Genomic DNA, 24,276 nt, shown 5'->3' with positions numbered 1-24,276 from the left:
TCCTCGATGCGGCTCCTCCTGCTCCCTTTGACTTTGCGCCGACCGATCCTCCTCTGCCCTATTACGCTACGCTCACTCTCCTGCACGGCGTAACGTGCGTATATATATATATATATATATATATATATATATATATATATATATATATATACACACATACATACATAGGAAGGTGCTCCACCGAAGGAGGCTTATTATATATTCGAGCTAATTCGTAACGGGGGCAGCCTCGCTCGCTCGTCCCTCGAACGGGGATCTCTCTGGCTTCTAACCAGCAGCTCCCCCCGAGTACGTGCTCGGCCTATCAAGATTATTATTGGGCCACCTAATGCTCCGTCTCCGACTCGCCTAAAACACGGATTCATTACCGGGCATTTCGTAGTTTTTGGAAGCAGTAAGGATTATACTTATTCATGAAATTCAGAGCGTGTCTTGCTCCCAATTTTGAGGAGAAGGGGGGTGGGGGGACTCTCGATTTTTCGAGCGGAGCTGACAAGTTGAAGCGGGGATTTTTGCATCTCGGTGCACACGCTTCAAGGTATATACGTATGAAAACTCCGAGCGAAAGTCTACCCGGAGGAGGAGGTGTGCGTACGTATATATACATGGATAAGCCTGGCACTCGGTCTGCTCTGCTGTACACGGATTGAAATTCCGGATCGAGGGGGTTTGTTATTGCTGGCATCGCGGCTCATTTACTTTAGCACAGAGCCGAATCATCATTTGCCCTCGGATTCTGAATAACATTATGCGCATACACACGCAACAGCCCACGGGGCGCATCTTGTTCGAACAGTGCGGCCCGGCTAATTTAATCGATGCAAAGTTATTCTATAAAAATGGCGAAACCCTCCTGCGCCGGCTCGTCGTCGCTTGATCGTATAGGTGTAGTTGCACGAGGGTAGACAAATATTGTGTATAGTGGATGCGGCAGCCGGTAATGCCGTCGTTAAAAATCAATCCCGAGCGCATTAGACGAGCGAGCTTCTCGCCTGAACTTGGCGACTCCCCAAAAACTTTGGCTCGCGGAGGAGACCCGCAGCTCATTGTCATTTCGGGCAGGTACGTCGGGCGAAGGGCGCAAAAACGCCGCTTTCGCCGTCGTCGTCGGAGCGAAAGTGCCGGCAGAAGAGAGAAGGCAACCGAGAAAAAGCCAAAGAAAGATTGTACCAGTTTTTCGTCGTGTACGCTCCCGTGCCCCCGTAGTTCATCATCATACGCCTGCCTGTATGGGCGAGCCTCGCTTGCTTTGCCCATAAAACGTTTTGCCGTTCATTTTGCTTCGTTTCTTTTTGTGCCCAGCTGCTGCTGGACGAAAAATAAGTTATTTGATTTCTCGAGCGCGTGCGCGCGCGCAAAAAGGTTCAACACACGCGCGTGCACAATATAGTACGTTGTCGATCTATCTTGATGGCTCATCGTCCATCGCACTACTGTTGCGCTTTGTAAAATACTTGCGAGTGTCCGATGCGATCAACAACGTGCCCGCCATGGGTGAGCGCATTCAACGTGAAAATTAATGTTGTCGCGAGAGATGAGCTCAGGGAGCAAAACGAGCTCTCATTGGTATCGATTCGCTTCTCAACAAACGGGCTGTCCAGCGTTTCATTATTGCGTCACAGTCGTCGTGAGAAAAATTACGCATCATTACAAAACGAAGCAACTGGTGATGTCCATGCTCGGTATTACTAATACATACATAGGGATACTTCATACATGTAAGACAATCGATTTAGAGACCAGACGTCTCCAAGTTTTTACGTATTGGGCGTATAGGATATAATTATACATCTAGTCGAGAGTCGAGAGAGTTTCCAGAGACACGAGGAGATGAGTGGTGCTCGCCTGTGGTATATATGGGTGTATAGGTGATGCAATTACCCGATATGTAATGTATGGGCCCGCGTCGCCGATGCCGCGCAACATCATGTCAAACGGAAGCGTGAGAACGCAAGTCGCCCTTCTTCTGCCTCTCAAACATCACTTTCACGCATCTGCGCAGCATCTTTGTCCTCCTCTTGCTGTCGAATGGGGCAATGTGCGCGCGCGCAAAAGATCAGGACCCGATATTTTATGCGAAGGTATATTATTTATACACGTGCATCATCTCGGCCTCTTCAAATTAAGGATTCCGATGCAAGCGTCGCCTGCTTCCTCTCTTTTTCTTATTCAATTCAATTTCGGGCCTGACTTTTCGGGGAGAGGGGGACAGATAAGTTCATTAGCTGCTTGAGAGAAAATTAAAGATTTGGTATCACCGGACCGGAATGAGCCCGTTTTAATTATGCTTGCCGGCGATGATGTTTGCCCGGTGTTTTATATTATATCAACAACATGGGTTGTACGTATGCTACATACCTGAGCAGCTGCTTTGTAGCACAGTGACTGTAGCCAATTTTTTTTTTTCCAATATATATGTTTATAAAAGTGTGTTACACAAGGGGGCAATGCAAGTTAGATGAAATAGCTCTACCGTGTATAAGCATCGTCACTGTTATCACCGAGAGGAATCGTCTCGACGAGAGCTCGGGCAGTATTACGCGTGAGCCACGTATCGTAGATACCCATGTCGTTATTATAAATTAGAAAACAACATGAGAAAATTAACATGGGGCTCATTTTTTCGCAGGACACAATATTAATGAGGCACTTATAAGTGTTTTTCGATCGCGCATTTCATTGTAATTGAGTATAAGGAATGTATAGTCGAGCAGCCTAAAAATGGTCGATGGAACTGCATTAAGGAGTCTCTCTCGGCAGGAGGGTAAGAGAGAGAGGGAGAGGAAAAAAAAGCCTTTAATCGATAATTCGGGCGCGTGTAACAGTTTCCACGCAGTTTTAACATATGCTGCTGCACGCAAAAGAACCACCACTTCGTCCCCCTCGACGTCTGGCTGTGCAGGGTTTTATCCGCGGTCGAATAAATTTCGCCGAGGCGACGCCAATTATCGGACGTGGCTGTCTGCTAGCTGCGGCTTACCAGCATCGGAGGCGGCGGCTCCACTCCAAAAGTAAGAAAAGAATGAGTTCTTCTCGGGGAATTCTTTAACGCGCGCGTGCGTGCGTGCGTGCGTGCGCGCGCTCGCGTGTTTTCATTAACGCCACGCTGCGTTAATTATGCCCCCAATCCGAGCCGGACTCTGATTATTCGGGACGATTGTCGCTGCATGCTGCAGAAGGACTCGAAGAACCAACAATGAATTTACCAGTTTCCCTTAATTGAAATATATTCAGGTACCCCAGGCACGTGTCATGTATCACGCATCACCAATACTAATTACTTTGTAAACAAAATTATATATACTTATAATCATACAGAGTGCAAAATTATGTTGTTTACTTACCAACTCGTAACTCAAACTGTGTGATGATGTTCGCCGGTGAAAGTTTCAAATGAGGCTGTTGGTGCTCCGACTTGTGGATTTTATTTTCCTGCAATTAATAATACGAAGATTGATTAACCGGGTATTGAGCGTCAAACTCATTTATAGATGTATTCTCATATTTTATTAATGATATTACACTACGGAAAATAATTGAGAGTTGTTGGAAAAACAAAATAGGGACAGGGTATTATAACAAATGGTTAGATTTGTTTCGGTTTGAGGGATCGTTATTGGGCAAAAGTTGAAACGATTCACTCTTTGTACGTGGAGCGAGCCATACGAGCGAGGATGCTGCACTATCAGAAATCTACCTCGTTCTCAAGTAAAAAGCCATATCTCTCGAGAAGCTGTCCCGGGAGGTGTTTCAGTAATGGATCGCCGGCACTTTTTCCCTGGAGCCTCGCGAGCAAGAAAAGCTACTTGTATCCATGGGTCCAGCATTCCGAGCCAGAGGAGCACCAGCGTCGTCTTCTGGGAAAACCGTGACGGGGGAGCGCGCAAAAAAACGCCAATCGATTGCTATCGCTTTGACGATGCCACGTGAGGTACGCCACGCGCGTGCCATCATCATAAAGCCAGGGAAAGTATAAGCGCACGTGGAATCGACGGCATTCGATGCTCCGGATCTGTCACCGTCAGAGATTTTGGATTTATGCGATCGAGGTGACAGAGCCACTGAGGCGTACAACAACTATATTTACAGTCGTACATGCAGATGTACACCTCAGCGACTCTCGGAGCGCTGCGAACACCTCCATCTGACGAATCTAATGTCCAGCACATTGAGAAACGCGAGCCGTATTGATTTGGTGATCCTGCAACAAGTTGGCACACGTGTGTGTGCTAGTTAATCGGTTTTATGACGCGACGAGCAGGGGGTTATTGGGGACGTTTGACCGCGTTGTACGTGGACGTAAATAATTGAGCTGTTGCTTCGCGCGGGGGGAGGGGGGTATACGTGTGTGATGCGCATGAACACGTACACACGCACGGGTGGATGATGCGAGGCGACGGCCGAAGACTGCTGCGCGCCAGATCGAAAAAGGGACAAATTATAAATCTTTTAATTAAAAGCTGTCCCCGTCGCGACAGCGACCGCGAGCAAGAGATGCAGATGGCGTGAAACGCTCGCCTCGAGGAGGCCAGGCAAGTAAGACTGTCTCGATGGGTGTCAAGGAGTCGGGAGAGAAACAAAAAAAAAATAAGATGGAGGATTATTTTTTCTCTCTCTCTCTCCCGCTCCTGCCACCCCGATTGAGATTTAACGTTATTAATATTCACGTCAGCGCGTCATCTAGCTCACTCTTGATGGAATTACAGGAGCCTGACTGTGGCCGCTACGGCAGGATGCAAATCGAAAATTCGATACAGCCGAGAGCCAGAACACGAGCCTGCCCATTCACACGTCGAGCAGCGATCATTAGATTGCCCCTCTTTTGCTGAGCATACAACGTGCACCTACATATATTATGATTATGCTCTCGTATTATACATGTGCGATTGGACTCTTTTACTGGTCCACTCCTCTTGAGGTGTACGGGTATAGGCTTTTTCTTTGCATTTGGAGAGAAAAAGAAAAAAAAAAAAAAAATTTTAATTTAGCGAGTATCGGGAATCGTTGAAACGTCGCCTCAAACTGTGCAAATGCAAACTTGGCTTTTTTCGAAAATTCAATCAAGCGCGCGTTTAAGGGGCGAAATGAGAGCGGCCCGGAGCCGGGGGCCACGGCGGGATATTACACAGCGTCGTCGTCGTCGTGGCTGCTCGAATGGTCCACTGTACAGAGAAGAGAGAGAGAGAGGGAGGGAGGACGGCGCGTAGCTGCAGCTGCCGTTCCGTCGATTTAGAAAATTGGCAGTACCTCTATACAGTACTACGACGACTGCGCGCACCGCCGCATAGCGTGACTGCAGTATCGAGTGCGAGCAGCTCTTCTTACATCACGTAATCGGTTCCCTTCGAGAAGTAAATAATTTTGGTCCCTGACAAGAGCAGGGCAGCTAGCTACGGGGTGGCCCCAATTTTTGTCCAGCGCACCATGCCACTGCGGCACGAGCACTGAAACGAACGTGTGCGCGTGCCGCCTCGCCTCTTTAAACGCGTGCTGCAGTATAATTATTATTGTTATTATTGTAAGTAGGGGTAGGTATGTCCCACCACACGACCGATAATTTACTTGTACCTATGTACTTTTTATCTTCCCCCCTCGCCGCCACCCGTTCGAGAATACGTAGCGGTCTGTGCCATTACGCGTTTAGTCCGACTCTCCTTCCTTCCTTGCTGATATGCGTCCGCCTCACGTGCAAGCAATTCAGAACAAAGTGCATGCGTGCCCGAAGAAAGAGGCTAGAGCCATCCTGTTAAAAGTGTCCATTCACTGCGAATCGGGTGTACCTGCACGTTTCGACATAGGTGATCACACAAAGTTGTGTCGGTACCTCGATTTTAAGTGCACCTAATCATATGGAAAACATTTTTTTCTCTCGACATGTTTTCCAAAATTCTTGCATACAGAATCTGAATATTTTTTCGACGTATTCAAATTTTGGCAAAACATGCACTCGGTGCTTGCTCAGCACTGAATATTCATTCGACTGCATGATAAGTACTGTTCCGTGACTCTTGCGACGTTTGTAGACTCGAGCTGATGTACAATACATACAATGCATCGTTCTCATTACCGATGCATCGCGTGGTGGTTCGGACCGAGTCCACTATTGACTACGTGTGCAACAATGACATTTCATTTGTCGTCCATTTATTGGAATAAACAAAAACTCAATCTTCTATTATTTGAGATTTTCGACAGCATTTACCAACAATCGGATCCAACTATTTGGTCCACATTGCGTGTTTCTTTAAGCAAACTAATGCCAACAGCAAACCCATCAATGGTGCGGTGCGCTCCACCAGAAAAAAAAGAAAAAAAAAAAAAAAAAAAAAAAAAAAAAAAAAAAAAAAAAGTAAACGTAAGTAGGTAATACATAGTTTCACTGGCACTCGGGCCGTTTTTTTACTCTCGGAGATGGCCAAGCTGCGGTAAATAGAGAGAAACACACACCCTCGCTCACGAGATCCGGCACATCAGCCGCAGCAGCCCAGTCTATCTAGGTACATTCCTCTGAAATATCAGGTCGTTATTATGGGATGATGCGTGCCAGTGGCGGCGGTCGAGCAATTTATACGTGCGTATACGTATAAGGTACAATCTGGTACAACGGAGCTCGTAGAGACCGTGCGAAAAGAGCAAGCGAACGAGGTATAACACCACCCCTCTGCCTTAACGCTGAGTTGCCGCGTTGGCGTGAGCCTCGAACCCCAGCGGCTAAACTTCCGCGCGAGCGTTTCCAATACGCCATCCTATTTTTCATTGCTTTTATTTATGCATGCAACGACCATCAATCAAGTGCAGGCTGCTCCCGTACATCTTACCTTGTATACGTACAACCGAGCTCTACAGGCCCTTTGGTAGACACCCACTATCCTCGGTTTGGCCGGACTCAATAATTATTTACCAACGGCGTACAAGGTCATACGTGCTATTAAAGATAAGTGCGCACCTGCGTGCAAAGCCAAGACAACAATGTTCCTTGATCCACTCTTTTTTTCTTCTCTACGGAATTACGAAATAATTTTACTCTATGACACAATAGAAATGTCAAAATTACACACATTATGTTTATCTTCTAGAGATATTTGATTCCAATGCAACTAACTCAGGCCGCGTGAATAGTTATTAGTCTGCTTGAAGCTGAACAAATTTTACATAGTGCGGCTACCTTCTAAAAGTAATATTTTGTAAACGGAAATAATTGAAAACTTTGCACCGCTATATCTCTTTAAATGATGCAGATATCGCGAAAAGGACACTATTTCGTAAACTTATATATATATTAGACTAAGCGACATTGGCCAAATTAAACGTTCCTAATTACTTAATAAAATACAGATTAGCGCGGAAGACCACTTAAAAACCGAAAGAAATCGTAGCCATTTTCAGAATGCCTTTTACCAAAATCTCTTTTTCAACAAATCATTATCAAGAAACTTTAAATCGCTGTATCTTCATAAATAATGCAGTTACAGCAAAAAGGACGATAAGTATTTCATGATCATGAAAAAAAAAAAAAATTATTTTTTAAATAGGGGACATTGACTACTCGAAACGTTGATGTATATTTCCCTAACTCTTTAAATTAATACGCATTAGCTGATAACATCACTCAGAGCCTGATAAAAGTCATGGCTACTTAAAAAATCAAAAATTTACAACAAATAATTATTAAAAACGTTAAATCGCTGTATCTCCATAAATAATGCAGATACAGTAAAAAGGACGATATTTTGTGATCATCGAAAAGAAATTTTTGTCACTATGTGGACATTAGCTACTTACAACGTTCATATATATTATATGTTTTGAACTTTTTAGATCCATACGGATTAGCTGATAATAGCACACAGAGCCCGAAAAAAGTTGTGGCTACACTTAAATTTTAGAATTTCCTAACAAATCATTGTTAAAAACTCCAAATCGCTGTGTCCCTATACATAATGCAGATATAAATAAAAGGACGATATTTTGTGAGCAAAAAGAAAAAAAAAATTTTCTTTTAATGATGGGACATTGTTCACTGGAAACGTTTGAATATGTTTCTATGTAATATAGTAAAAGAAAAAAGAATTGTAGGAACTGCAGGGGGTCTGCCATGCGCGTTATAACACCCCTGAAGGGACTGAGATAACTGCTAACGAAAAGTTTTTGCCAATTATAAATAGCGAGCGCTCGTGTCATCGTCTAATAAGTAATCATTGGCATCAAGAGGCAGACAAAGAAAACGGTCTAAATCGTCGGAGTGTGCAGAGAGAGAGAGAGAGAGAGAGCCGTTCAATCGGTCGCAACGGCGGCTGATAAAGTCCAAAAGGAAAGTTGTGAAACTGAGAGACCTCGAAGGAGAGGGAGCCATCATCAGCCTAAAGAGTCTCCTTCCCACTTTGTTCCTCGCACGCGCCGGCAGTTCAATACCTATACCCTATCAGACAGATCTACGGGTATACACGCGGGTATAATAATAAGTGTACATAGTATAGTGATGGGCACACCAGCCAGAAGGTGAGGTGATGAGCAGCTGATGAGGTGTTGGTAATGCATATAGGTATGTATATGTATCGAGTAGGTAGAGGTTACGCTCACCGCGAATTCACACCTACCTGTACAATAAGTGCTTACTTGTACCTGCTTATGGAGCAGCCAGCAGTCGCGTAACAGCGTGAAAATTGCCAGTGCAAACGAGCCATCGCTGGGCTCCGATTCCTCGCGCACCTTGCATCGTCGAGAGCGGTTAGCGCGCATTAGCCGGCGCGAAAGTGCCTCCTTATGTACCTACATATACCGAGAGATTGATCCGAGAGTGCGAAGTATAGGTGCTCTTAAGCGGTCCGCGATTTCGGCCGACGAGCCAGCACCATACACACACACACACACATGCATACTTACCTACTTGGCACGTGCGCACTGCTCCGTTCTGAGCGTGCATCACACGGTATCTACCTATACATTTTCATACCCACGTTACTATAAATCAGTTGGCTTACATTATTATACTGTATGTATGCGTAAGTATAACTAACCCGTGCGCGTTGATCATTGCTATGCAGTGAGGCGGCCACGGAATTTTGAGAGAGGCGCAGACTGAAAATTGGTCTCTAATCCTCTGCTCTCGTGCCTGCGAAAATATCCACTTCCATTTTTTACTGTCCACCTGCTTGGTGAAAAATACTTGGTCTCGAAATTGTGGCACAAGGGAAGGAAATTGAAAAGTAATTTATAAAGAGGCTCGGTTCATTTTATCCACACCCATGCCCAAACAATTGACTACTATTATGATTACTATTATTATTTTATGTGTACGTATTCCCTATAAACTTATAAGTACGAGGGGTCACTTGACGCTGGAGTCCCGCGCCCATTGTCTTTGTCGATCCGTCGACTCGGTCATTTTTCACACCGAGATTATCGTACGCTCCACTCTGTATATATATATATATATATACCTATACCACGGGAGATCGAAGATTGCATTGTGGTGGGCACACGGGGGGGAGAGCGACGCTGACGAAGCATCGCCGTCGATCCTTCGGTGACCTCAGGGCCAAATCCTTCCACGAAACGCAGAGCTGGAGAGAGGCTTGCCCTCGATTACCGAATCGAAAATATACATCACGTACCTATACCTACCTACCTGCCCTCGTGGTGTGCTTGACCGAGGCAGCCGCACAATGGGCATTCGACTTTTGGTCATTTGCATCCAAGGGCCCAGGGGAGTTACTTCTCCCCCGTGACCCGAGATCGAGGAACAAAATAAAAATAAAAATAAATAAATAAAAAAGTATCCAGCCCGCACGCACTAGCTCAATAAACGTCCATAAATAAATAACTCATGCAAGGAGCAAAAATAGCGCTTGGGTGACTATGCACGTTTTTCAATGTATTATTATTGTTATCAGCATTATAATTTACAACCTAGAGACAAAAAAAAAAAAAAAAATTCTACTTGCAATAAGGTTAAGCACGTGCGCTTCATAATTACAGTGTGTCCGCGCCGCGCGCGCTTTACTTAATGGGTTCAATGGAGATTTCTCGGTAGTTCCAAAGTCAGAGATACTGTTCAGCTTCCCCGACGCCTCCTTACGTATGCCATTGGCTGCTTTGACGAGCGCTGCTGCACATTATATGGAAAAAAAACAAATATATATACAGCGACCGGGTGAAAGGCGAGAGATCCAACTCGGCGTAATCACGCTTCGCGCTTGTTACAACCGATGAAACAACAAAAAGTTGCGTGGTGCCACCATCCCTCCCTTACCCTTGAAAAAAAATTTTTTTTGTCGTTGCTTTGTTACTGATGAAAATACACGCGCACAGCAAGCGTACGTCACGAGTAGTTTATCGACGCTGTCCATCAAATTATCCGGAGCCTACCCGTGGTACCTACACATACAGAAAAATGCGTACCGCTTTTTCCTCGTGTTTTCTCTACATGAACAATAAATATGATGAGGTAGGAAAAGTATACACTTGCACTTTTTTATTGGCGCCCGCCAAGTGATTTTACATTCTAAGAGCAGCCTACATCGGCAATCGAAAGTTCGAACTGACTTTCTAAATATCGTTACCCTTGAGGAGTTAATTAATGCCGATGAAGATACACCGAGTGCGAAAAGTAAAAAAAACAATATATATATATACACACATTATGTACCTACAAGTATGAAGCATACGGCCTCGTGAGGAGAGCCCACCATCATCTTGAATGTGACGCGCAGAGCCCCTTATATACCTCCCTGACGCAAGTAAAGTACGTTATCTTGACAGGCCGCACGATAGCCACGTTAAATTCCTCGAAACGAGATAAGCTCACTCTCCCTGGGGATGATGCTGGAACTTTGTTGGACAACTTTTGTATCGAATTGCTGTTATTTTTCTCGTTACTGCTCTCCCCCTTAAAATGAAAGTACCTACCTAATGATAATAATAATAATAATAATAATAATAATAAGTAATAATAACAATAAATAATAACAATAGTAGACGCTTTAGAGCTTGTTCGGCATATCTGCGAGATTCCTGGTAAATGTCTTACATTCATTAGTTCCTCTGCACTCCATTCTCAGCCAGAGTCCAATTTTCGCTCTTCGCCTCGCGAATCTCCTTAACTTGCTCCATCCACAGAGTAACCTCGGAGCTGAAATTTTTTGGATTCACCGGCTCGCCCGCTTACATACAGGTAGTACCTATATATGAATGCGGCAGCTTGGCGGGCATCTCTCCCCCTCCCCTCCCCTCATCCTCCACCAAACCAACCATCCTTTCAAAAGTAAGGTACACAAGGAATCTTAATTAGCGCGAAATCCGCGCTACACGGGCTTGCTCTCAAAGTGGTTTCTCCGAATGAAAATACAGTCGTCGTCGCCACTGGTGTACCGCACGAGCAGGTTATACTCGTAATATTGTACAAGAGCAGCCGCAGCAGCTGCCAAACGGTTGTAGTAGCGCAGACTTGCGCTTAATGAAGTTAATCGGTTTAATCGGTAGGGGTGCTGCACTTTATCTGTTGTCGCCGCGAATGCAGTCTCGCTGTTTCGTGTGTACCTATGTACCTATTGCCCGCGAATGTGAGCCATGCAGGCTCGGAAAATAGCTCGGAGCGTTAAAAATCTGATACCCACGTTTGTTTTGCTTTTTCTTTCGTTTGATTTTCCTTTGATTTCCGAGCCCAACCGCACGAACAGCCATTGTCTCTTAACCGTATCCTCCTCCTCCTCCAGTCTTGCTCCTGCAAACCTTTGTACCAAAGTCAATGTACACGATATGTATTTTGTCGACTACCTATACAGATTAAGGTTAAAAACTCCCTCTCTCATGCCTATATGCAATGTGTGCAGGTGTTGGGTATACTATAATTACGTACACTACATTTATTATCTCAACTTGTTGTTGAACAGAAATTCTCATTTCGCAGCGATTGATTTCAAATGATCCATCAAGTTCGTACTTATCTCTGTGAAAATAAGTAAATAAAAGGGCCGTATCGGTTTAAGGTTTAATGATGGGGGGTGCCTACTCGATCGGTGTTGCACACGCGCCAGCGTTGTACATTATCGGGGCGATAATTCGCACCCATAACTCAGACCTAAAGGGTGTAAAGTGCACTAAAGACGGTAGAAGAGGGAGACGCGCCCCTCAGCCGAGTAATCTTGAATCAAGCACTATCTTGAAAATTTTGACTCGGGCGCGGCATTGTCGATGGCAAGGGTATCGACGGAGGAGGCAATTATCGAGTTGCTAAAAGCCTCCAAAAGAGAATCAAGTTTGACCCTGAATCGACCACGAGTTACGACTCCTCGCGGAAGCTGCGCCCTAGGATGTGCCGTAAACTTTTCATACCGGGGGTAAAAGAAGCGAGGTACAATTGACGTTCAATTAAACATTCGGCTACCTTTATTTCTATCGCGGAGATTGCGTGGAAAGCTACACTCACGTGTCCATACGGGTATAGCATGTTCGAGTAAAGCAGGTAGGGTGGCGGTAGCAGCAGCTGGGCCTTGTTAGAATCACATTAATGGCACACACGCTGGTGTCCGGAGAATTTGCCGGAGCTGCAATTTTTTTCTAACTGGTTCGGGTAAAGGAGCGGCTTACGCATAAGCATAGTTTTGAAAATGAGATCCCGCTTGCACGGGAGCGGACCAGCAGCAGAAAGCCAATTATACAGGTGAAACGAGGTCGAAAAAGGAAGAAAGATTGAAAAAAAAAAAAAAAAGATTAGCTCGTTAATCGAGGCCTGAGCAGTTTTTCAACACGACGCGCCAAGTATTTGGCACACTTTATCGTATCGTTGGGCTGGTAGGCAGTACTATCATTACCGCGTTCGTGGGCTCAAGCCCTTCTCAACGAGAGCATCTCCTTCCTGACACCTGCCGATTCTCGGATTCGGGCACCCTGCACCGCAACACCATCAGCAGTCTAGCCGCGAGACCAAGCAAGACGAAAAGATGAGAAGAGGGGAGGGGGGTCAGCTCGTAGCGAAAATAATGACGCGTGAAATCGCTCCCGCGTGTGCATACAGGTATATGTTTATATATGTATATATATGTAAAGAGCTACCATATTATATATCCTTGATCGTGAGTGCGGACATCTAAGCGCGCGGATAATTATTGGGCCAGCACCTCTTTCGCCTCCTGTGTACCTGCACCCTACCGTGCAGCCGTCTAATCTTGCTCCATTATCGGAGATTGCGGCTCGGCGTGGCGAGTGTTTCTCTCTCGCGTAAAGAAATTTCACGATCAGCCAAGAATATTGGTGCACCAGCAGGTATAAGTGGCTCTCGGGGGGCCGACCGATTTGCCCGACCGGGTTAGAGAACGAAGACGAGCTTTTGAGGTGCCATCAGGGTCGCCATTTTGTTTTTTTTTTGTTTTTTTTTTTTGAACGATCTCCGAGTGCAAATGTAGAATAATCTCTCAAGCAGATATATGGCCAATACTTGGTAGCTACTATTATTTGACAGACCCGGCTTACAGTCCTGGACCAATACAGTTTTGGAGAATTCGGTCCAATATGATCATTTTGACATTGGCGGGAGTATTGACCAACGCCTGGCATACAATTATCTGTTTGTCATACTTCACCGTGATTCGGCCGTATTGTCAGTCTTGGCAATTCTTTCATGGGTATGTATACCTATACTTGCATAAAATTGACGCTAAGTAGTTGGTTGCTCGGCGTATTGTGTATTATTTTGTTCGCCAACTTCCGTCAATCGCAAACGCACACGAGCACGAGAAGAAGAAAAAAAAAAAAAAAAAAAAAAAAAAAAAAGTTTAACTTTGCAGCACCGTTGGGGCTGGCTAATGGAGCGCTCCCACATACCAATTCGAAACGCATCGACGTGCATATGCTTCTCCCACCCCGCACCGCCCATATAATATGGATATTATAAACAATACGTAGCTGAATGCGTGGGAGACAGGCGCCAAGCTGCCCATCGTCATAGGGGGAAGGAAGGTCCGAACTAGAGCCGGTCCACCTGCCCGCGACAGCGCGGCGGTGAGACAATACTCGCTGGCTCGACTCGTGCACACAAAGAAAAATGCAAGTTTTCACGGGACCTATGAATATATAGCTCTCCTCATCAGCCGCTTTTCTTTTCGCTTCTTTTCTTCCTGATGATGTGGCTGGCGTCGATGCGCGCACACACGCGGGAGGGAGATGTAACTATTGTGAGTATATACAGGGATGGGGGGGGGGAGGCTCTTTGTACGAGAAGAATGGCCGGACAATGGAACGAGAGACGATTTTCTCGTTGTCGGCGCGGGATGCAAGGTGCCCTCATTGTTGGCGCTTTTGTCTATGAGGAGGTCACGCTCGCACACAATGCGATATGGGTAGAGGTGGTAAACTCACGCACGCGCCGCGCCCTCCCTTCTCCTCCCCCTGCATTAATGCATGGTATTTACTTATACGTTTATACTTGGCACGAGTGAGCTGGCCCAGCTTGCCTTTTATTTTCACTTTTGGCACTTGACTCGATTCGCGCCCAGCACAAGTAAGTATTTTTCTTCCACGCTGTTCCCACGCGGACCATTGTTGTTGAATGTTCGACGCGCAGATGTTTTCTTCCTTTTGTTATTTTCGAGTAAAAACAAGGATCGAGGAAACCAGTCCTCGGGACTCCTAATATTGCATAACTGACTCCACAAAACACCCAACTTTTCCAATGCGGGCTCTAAAAGTAGGTGCACGCACGTGGATGCACACCAACTACTACACGCGAATACATATTATATTTACCTATAGAAATATATTGAAGAAATGGAATTAATAATGATAACGTGTTCGATGTTGAATATGAACATCCCAACAGCTTTGGTTTTTGTCAAAATAAATCATGCGTCTTGGGTATGCATGATGCATAAAACAATCAGCCCGAATCGTCTTCACTTTACAACCTATATAATATAATTGGGCATGCTCCGACGTTATCGGAAGCGGCACATCGAATATATTTGTCGGATTGACGTACAATCGAGTACAATGAATAACAATCTCTTGCCCCATACAAGATGTTAATTATGATGCCGTGAGTATACGCTCCACACAGGTTGGGAGGAGATAACACACATATACCCACATATTGTCAATCGCCAGCGCGTAAATGTACTGTGAAATCCACCGCTTCGATCGCGGGTGTATAGTTACATGTAATCACGTCTGCGGAAACGTATCATTATTTAGGGTGATTTGTGCGCGTCATCCTCGCTACGGACAGATTAATGAGAGTCCCCGTGGAGAGCAACCATTGATGTACCTAAGCAGCTAAACGAGCTTGATGCGACGACACCGAACAAAAGAAATCTTTGTCGCTCGCGCGATGCTTGTACATCCTTATAAATATGCTCCCATCTGACGAATACCATAACGTATGCGTATATGCAGCGCTGGATCATCCCAACTCAACAAGCGGGAAACAAAAAAAAAAGAGGTAAATAGATTAAACGTAAGAGCACGAGGGAACAAATGGGAAAAGAGAAGAACGGGGAGGGACGCGGGACGACCGCGATTACGTTTTTTCAACTCGGGCCGTCGTTTGCATCGTCAAAGTTTTCGGTTAAGATGAAAGAGGCATCATTGCCCGGTAATTACGCCGATCGTTAACGACAAGACCCAATCTACGTGTGGTGCAGCGTGTATTAGACAATGTTACCGCGAATGACTCGTACATTGAAAAATATAATCGAGAAACATTATGTATCTGAGATATGTAATATGTATTGTAAGTGAGAATGGGGAGGATGATCTGCTTGTGCGGAGGAGTCGTGGCAATGAATGACGAGGAACCTCTCATTGCTTTCAGATCGAGTTTCAACAACGAGGGTGTCTCGAGTGCCGGGAGGAGAAAGCGAAATGAATCCCAGATCCGTGGAGCGCCGAGAGAGACTTGGACGCGAGGACATCTGAAAAATGCTACCCCTTGCATATAGACAAGAGGGCCGGGTCTCGAGGGCTTCGTAATCATGCAAAAATGCGTGTAGATTTCATTTATTTCGTTGTGCTTGAAAAAAGGGCGAGTATAGGTGTGCAGATCGAGAGGATCGATTCAAGGAGAGCCACCCGAGGGGGAGGCTGAATCCGCGAGAGAAAAATTCCGATTGCGCAGGTGTCCGTGGCTCTTGCGCCTCCCGATTTTTCTCGCCCGAACTTTGCCGATCGATCTTGAGTTACAATCTCCCCTCGATCGGCGACCACCAAGGCGAAACAACGGGGAAGGTCGTGTGGGTGAGCGCTACACGTGCCGAAGAAGTACTGCGCACGCGTCCGGGAAATAAAATTGTAAGCGCGCTCTCGTGAGTCCAATGCCCCTGCCCTCGCCAATCTTTCGTGCGGCACTCGCTCGAGATAAATGCAGGCCTCGCAAGTATACGTTTTTTGCCATTGAAAAAAAAAAAGGGCATTCGGTTATTGCATACCCCTTTCAAGGATATAGGAAGCTGATACAAGACACAATCATAATAATAATAATAATAATAATAATAATAATAATAATAATAATAATAATAATAATAATAGTAATAGGAATAGTGATTATACTAATTATTGTCGAGATTATTGTTGTCATTGCGGTTACCGATGTTTTGAAATCGTTCGATTTGGGTCGACGGAATGTATCCCTCAATCAGGAATAATCCATGTTGGACACTGGCACATAGAACCAGCAATTGTACAAGCGCTGATCCGTCCGACACGTACTGCTACCACTCCGACCTAATGCGGAAGAAAAACTCATTAGAAGAGACGACAGACAAAACAACGTATCGTAGTCCAGCTGCTTTGGTCCCCCAAAAATAACAATAGTGCGCTCGCAAAAGCACGCCGTGTTATTCATCCCGAAATAACGAAGATGTCAGAGCAGCAAAATCAGCAAAAGGCTATATACAGCCGTCGTCGTGGGAGTGTCTCGCGAATCCAAGAGAGAGGGACAAGAGTTTGGTTTCCGTAGAGTATGACTACACCTACGCCGTAAACCGTAAGAGCTCGAAAGGTCGGCCAGCTGCCGCTGCTCCTCGTAATCTTCTTTTCTCCGGCCCCGCCGCGCTCCTCCACGCCACGGTCTATCTCTCTCGCACTCAAGGGCGATGAAAGAGGCCCCTTATCGCGGGGGCCATCGGAGATCGGTCGCCCGATTAGCGTCGCTAACAGAGCCCGAGGCTTTAGCTCCCCTCCGTCCACCGAGGGGGCCGGCGTAGATCTCGAAGGGCGATAAGCAGCCTCTGGTGGCTGGGGCTGCGGTGCTCGCGAGCTGATGCCCACCGGGGGGCCCGCAGTGCCACAATGGGGCGAACACACACACCAGCCTTGGCACGCGTGCAGCCTCTCCCCCTATACACACACCGTCCCCTTCTTTCCTTTCTCTCGCTTCTTCTTCTTCTTCTTCTCCTCCTTCTGCCTCCTCCGATCGACCTTCTTTTCTTGTTACTTGATCGCCTTATCCGCTTTCTGTTTTCTCCTGTACAACTGTGTGTAAGACGTGTCGCTCCCTCCCTTTCTATCTCTACATGTGCGGACGTGCGTGCAGAGCCCGTACATGCTGCTGAAAGAAACTCAAAAGAGAGACGTTTCGTCTACTTAATTTAGGCAAATAAGCGCCTGTGCATTCTCTGCTCGTGGAGCAATAGCAGCCGAGGATTAATACGCCTCGCAAATACTTGTTTTCTTTTTTTTTTTTTTTTTTCTTTTCTTTTTCTTATTTTTCCCCTCCTTCTTCTTGTTACTTTCTTGATTTGGCTGCTTTATTTCAGAGAAACATCTTTGTTCAACAACAACCGCAGCAGCGAGGCTCTCTCGTGGGTAAATAACAGCTGGTGTTATTCGTGTCGCGGTATACATAAGGGGTATGTAACAATACAGACAACCCCCCGCCTGCCCAATCGGGAAGTTTGCGGGCATTTTTTTGCTGTCATTATCCATGTTGTGCATATAATCAACCGTCGATATTACCTCAAGCATATGCATTTAACGAAGGAGATACTCGCCACGGCTGTGTGCGCCGCAACGACTGCAACGCGTCAAAGAGATTCATCTTCTCTACCACGCATCCTACATCATTTATTAAACCTATAATCGTATTTACCCGAATTTCCCTCCCCGATCGAAGAAGGCTTTTTTATTCAATTTATGCGAATTCGAGGTAAAAATAATTTTTTTGATGTTCAGCGCGAGAAATCAGCAGTACAGGAGATATGTGATTGCTGGTAGCAGCAACAATAAACGGGGCGCTCTTTTAAGTCGAGAATCCTCTCAAATCGGGCGTTAGTATACTATTACATACATGCAGGTACTTTCGGTACTTTGCCTGCCTGTACTCCATAACACAAGTGCAGCACCATCATCATCATCAACAAGCACTAGAAAGCAAGACTAATCAAAGACTATTATTTATTGCACGGTATCTATACACGACGCTGCTACTCAGCCATGCAGGGCTCTTTGATGCTCCCGCGTGAAAATTTTAAGCTTGGCCAACATGAACTTTTGCGCAAGTTTGGCCGAACTTAAAATTTTTACGCGGGCTGCTGTTGTTGATGTTGCACAATGTAAATATCACCGCTACGCGAGAAATGAGAAGCTTGACGCTGCAGCAGCGGTGACGGGGGGGATAAGCGATGCAGTCGAAGCCCGCAGGAGGAGAATGTATCTCATTTCTCTCTCTCTCTCTCTTACTTGAGCCGAAAGCTTTGGATTCTCGAATCCACTTTTTTTTTCTCCGCGTACGCGTGCGCTCGACCGAGCAAAAGAGGCGGAGAGGCATATATACATGTGCATAAATGCACAGCAGGATCAGGCTGGACACCATTACTGATGGCTGGCTGGGCCTCCCTCCCTCCCTCCCTCTCGTTATTCTCTCGGCGATATCGGACGTGCCGATCTTTCCAGCTCTTTTCGTCCGGCATGTACGTAGGCGTCTCTAAAGGAAAAACGGAGAGAGAGAGAGCTTTAGCCGACTATGGCCGATCGCCTCGCGAGATTGAGCCGCGCGACTCGCGTCAAAAAGACCACCGAGGACACGGGGCGTTGCGTAAATGACGCCCTCCACTCGAGTGCCAAAGCTTACAGAACACTGATGAGAAAGAGATGCAACTTGTACATAAGTATACGTGTTTGGGGGGGGGGGGCGCTCGCGTCATTGTCTGGTCCAATTGGCCTGCAGGACTTTTCTTGAATGTCCGTATATACCATTGCAAGTGAAATGCGAACCAACGAAAAACGTGCAGTGTGGGTACCCTGTATACCACGTAGGTTTATTGGTAACGTACAAAGGCAATTTGCCGCTCCTCCATTCAAACAGCCGTCTTTTGTCTTTCAATCGAGAAGAACTGCATTACTTTTTCTGATTTAGCCTTCGCCCCGAATTAGCGTCACAGGCGCGTTTGTTCTTCACTCGCGTCTCGACAGATTTTATCCGCAATAATAATAATAATGATAATTAATAATGATAATACTGTTTTGGCAATAACTGAAATTAAGTTTAAATCCCCATAAAAATAACGAGTTATCGCAATCGGTATCGTATTGCTGTTTCGAAATGGCCGTCGTCAATTTCAGATTAAGATAAATCTAAATCAGGCTTTAATTAGCCGAGGCGCAGCAACAGTTTGCTCTTGCCGAACAACACGATTTCGCAACACATTAAAACACTCACGTGTGTATCTGTAATGACAATAATCATAATAATAATATTACTACCTCTACCTGCGTCGTCGTCGTCGTGCACACACAATTATAAAAAGCAATTGGCTCTTTCTTTCTCCCCCTCGTATAACTCCCTCCGTTATCGCTCCCTGCGCCGCTGGAGTAAACCAGTGATTTTCTCGAGATTATCGTAAAATCGATTTCTCGACTGTATTCGCCGACTGTCTGCCGCATCGTGGTGCTGGATAATGCGATCTCGTTGACGATAAAAAGAGTGTGCGCCATACTATCCTCATTTTCGGTGTCCTTTTCTTTTATTTTTCCTCCTCCTCCTTTTCTTCTTCCATATACAGATCCGATACCTTTATATACAGGAGACCCGGGTAACTACAGGTATGGATTGTTTGCCAGCTAATTGCATCAACTGTTGATCATTGGTGATTATCGATACTCGAACAATTCTTTTATATTTACAATTTTTTTTTTTTTTTTTTTTTTTTTTTTTTTATTTCGGGGCGATTTTTACGAAATTGTAAAATAATTCAATACATCGTAGATTGTGGGATTTTTTCAATGATGGCCCCAAGATGGGTAGGTACTTTGAAAAATCCATTGCTATGGTCAATCAGCCAAAAACAAATAGGCAACTTATCGTATTGTGAAAAGTGTACACACACTTGGGTAGTTGAATACAATGAAATTAATTATTCAATGTCAAAATTATCTCGGCGATTAGGGGCTGCCATAAAGGATGACCATAAAATAACATCACACCGCGTTATCTCGTTAAGACCATCGGGCAATAAAAGTAAGAACAGTATCGGGCCGCCTCGAGCCCCGCACCGAGGAAAAAAAGCACAGCATCCAAGCTTCGTTGCGCCACCCATCGAAATTCATAAAATTATTAAATAGCTTCCGTCGAGAGTTATGGGACGATTTGGTGGGCTCAAACGCGAGACTTCCGCCCGCAGGGCTTTACGAGCGAGCAATAAAGGAGGAGAAGAGCCAACTCAGTTTGGTTTCCGAGTATAGTGCGCGAGATTTAAATTTCTTGGGGGGAGAAGGAGCTCCTCTGGATGCCATGAGTGGGCACATTGTGCGAGGGGGGTTTTCCCGAGCAACGCCCAGCGCACGAAGTATAAAAAGGCCTTTTTAGCTTTTACGACGACGCGACGGCAAGTCGAATGTGCGGCGCGCAAGTCGCCCCCCAGACATCCTTTCGAATTTAATCGTCACTAAAAATTCAGAACATAAGATGATGTGCCTTTATAATATCTGTCGGGTGCAAGAGACACCGTTGTTTTGGTTGAAAACATTCCCAGGAACGGTAATGCGTAACGCATCGGGCCCACATACATTTTTTTACATTTTTTTCAGACTCTACAAATTTTTATCTCGAACGAGCGCTGAGCGCGTCAGTACCGCGTAGCTCCACCTGGACAGAAGAAAAATGAGTTCATAAAGCTTCGGCAGCAATAATCTCTTGAAAATTTTCACTCGGACCAAAGTCGATCGAAAGAATTCATGACTATAAGGTTTATAAAGTTTCATCCCTTTTGTCACACGAGTATTGCAAACTAATGAGACTTTTATTGATCGTATGCTATAAGAAGTTTAGGGGAACGGGGTGGACGGGACAGCAATAGTAACGTTACGCAGCTCCAAGGAAGGCTTTTCACTGGCGCAAGAGTACAGTTAGTTAACAAAGACGAGATGCCATGCACCGCGATGTTTACGACACAAACACTTGAGCGACGGGGGCGTGAAAAGCGCTTTTCTTCGCTTTCACCTGTTTACATTACTCGTAGGTTTTATTGCACACCCTGCCCCTCCTTTCAGGGAAAGTGCAAGGGTAGCATATGCTTCCTTCTATTGCTCTGGTCGCTGCCTTTGTCGTCCTGGCCCATGTTGGTATTTTTATGCGCTCCCACTTCGATATCTCAAGATTTTTATGCGTGACGTAGAGTTGTTGTGTTTTTTTTTCTCGGGAAATCGTTGACCTCCTGACGCGGGAAAGCATATCATCGGGCAATTTTGAGAAAGCAGCCTTTCTCCAAAGGAGGGAGCGGAAAAACACGGATGTCAATCTCCTGATTCTCGCACTAAAACAACAATGTACGCAGGGTACTTTATACATACGTTTGAGCACACTGCGGCGACAGCCAAGACAATGGGCGACTTTCGGCGTAGACCGCATACTGACCCCCCCCCCCTAACGTTGCTTGCCCCACTCGTGCGTGAGCCGGGGATTCCCGCGGGGCGATATCGGTGACGATCTACGTAGGTATGGTACATACACATCGGCTACCTCAAAAGGAAGGGAGGAGATGATTTAGAGGGAGGCAAGTCCTCCGCACGAGATGGAACTGAATCTTTTTGTATCGTCGGCCGGGCACGTTGTTTATTACGTGTACCTAACGCGAGCACCGTTAAAAATCTCACACTTCAAGTTCTTGAAATTCTGAAAACTCCGAGCATCTTACATTGTAACATATTACACAGGTGTATGGAACGAAGATGCTTTACTATAATTGATTGCCAAGTTCCACATTTATTTTTCATTGAAAACAAATAATGTTTTGAGATTAGTCGAAAAAAAAAGACACCAGGGAACCGATAAATGTATGCCATCGAAAGTTTTTTTATAGTAATCAAGAGTCTACAGTTTGCCCAGGGACGTATCTTCTCAGTACGCTGACCTTAACAATTTATAACTCTGAATGTACGACGTTATAGAAGCCACTGATTTTATAATTTCGATAATTTTAAGACTAAGGATTTAAAATTTAGAAAATAGCTACTACTTTCTTTGGGCTCTGTGTGGTACTTACGACTTTAACTTTTGGATTACATTTTGTTTAAAAAATCCCGCATTTTGAGATTAGGGTAGCCTCTACTTTATTTTGGCTCTTTGTGGTATAATAAGCCAATCTGTACAATAGTGTTCGTACTTCTTTTTACACCTCCTCTTTTGGCAAGTCATTTCACACAAATTAATTCTACACATACCTTTTGCGACGGTATTATGGTTAGTTCTCTTGACAATTGCGTGGCTTTTTCTTTCTTTCTTTTTTTTAACGAAGGTTTATTTATCCTTTAAAGTACTATCACTCATTTCCGTACTCCCCAGGCCCCTATGGAGCAGAAAAATAGGGGGTCCATTTTTTACTGTCGAAATTAAAAATGCCAGAAGGTCCCTCTCATTTTTCTGTAACATGATATGCAAATTTCATCGTAGACGGAACACACGCCGCGAAAGTACCCTTTCTTTGTCGAAAACTAGCATTCATGGATCTACTGATGCAAATGTGCGTAGATGCAAAGTAACATATTGACGCATCCCAGCCACAAAAGCATATTTCAATCATCAAAGAATACAACTATTTAGCGGTAAATTTTTATGGAGGAAGCTTTCTTTTCGCTTTTCGCGCTTGGAAAATAATGGATATACTTTTTTTACATTTTTTATCCTACGATGGATGCACTGAAATTGTGTAACAGCATTACAGCAGATTTCTACGAGTCATCAAGTGTATATCAGTGTCATAAAGATGTCTAAAAAATTACTTTTATTAGCTTAAAATATTCAAAAGTAGGTTTTTTAACTTTGCTTTTTTGATCAATAAAAATTAGTATTTGCATTCACATTATTAGCTATACATTTTTTTTTTTTTTTTTTTTTTTTCATTTTTTTGGGGCAGTATAACGTGTAATAACTTTTGGGAAAAAAACTAAAATTTGATATCATCGCGCGCGAATTTTTGGCAATCAAAAAGACATCTGCCGTTTTAATTTACCTTTTCAGTGGACGGTCTGGTTTGGAATTTTAAAAATGTTCAGTTTGTGAGATTATCTGATGTTAATTTAGAAAAAATAGCAACCGAATGTTTTGCTGTAAAAATTAATGAGTCTGAGTGGTGGAGACGTTATACATAAACGTGCATGTAAGACCAAAAAAATTGCACAGAAGATTGAGTAGACGTTTTCAATACCATCCTTTATTAGACGCGACTCTAGTCTTGTTAAAACGCGCCGTCTCAAACAGAATAGAATTATGTCGTTAAAAGGAAAAGAAGAAGGCGAGGATGAGGTTGCGAGATGAGAAAAAGATTTTTCTAATGTTATGACTTGTAAGAAAGCCTGTTTTGCATAGCTATCAATTACCATACCCAACTCTTAAAGGCTGTCATTAATCATTGTTATTTAAATTAGCACGAAAATGTCAATGATATAACGATGCATTCGATTATCTTAAACGTACACAACATAGTGCCATAAGTTCGTTGAAAGTACCAAAGATTTTTATATTTAAAGCCGATTAGAGTTTTGACGCATTTCTAAACCTTTAACGGATGATTGATTATTACTCACTTCTTTTCTAAAATATATTCACATTGTTGTGAAAGTTTTTTTTCAATTCAGCTAAGATAAAAAAGAAAAAAAAAGAAATTATAATAAATAAATAATGTTATGCATACATACATGAAAAAAGTGAGATAGTTTTTCAAATGTCAAATAGTAACACGGACAGTCGTGTATTTTAGGACTCGCGCTAATTTAATGATCCACAAGTGTAGCTAAAAGGGATTTTGGAGTCGACCTTTACGGCGCTCTCCGGAAACGAGGGAGAGCGAGGCC

At 44.5% G+C, this 24,276-nt stretch overlaps 1 long non-coding RNA gene across 1 annotated transcript in view; it reads right to left on the bottom strand.

The window, feature by feature from the left end:
- Window positions 1-3,350: 3,350 nt before the first annotated feature.
- Window positions 3,351-24,276, bottom strand: part of LOC149373404 (uncharacterized) — a 43,237-nt gene continuing 22,311 nt past the window's right edge. Inside the window, exon 3 of the long non-coding RNA XR_016293391.1 lies at window positions 3,351-3,432. This is a non-coding gene — a long non-coding RNA (uncharacterized LOC149373404). The remainder of the gene's footprint in view (window positions 3,433-24,276) is intronic.

Source organism: Copidosoma floridanum, unplaced genomic scaffold, assembly GCF_036245765.1.
Source record: "Copidosoma floridanum isolate Cflo_tuat_1 unplaced genomic scaffold, Cflo_Japanese_pri ptg000030l, whole genome shotgun sequence".
Taxonomy (NCBI): domain Eukaryota; kingdom Metazoa; phylum Arthropoda; class Insecta; order Hymenoptera; family Encyrtidae; genus Copidosoma; species Copidosoma floridanum.
This window is presented reverse-complemented; position numbering and strand designations above follow the sequence as displayed.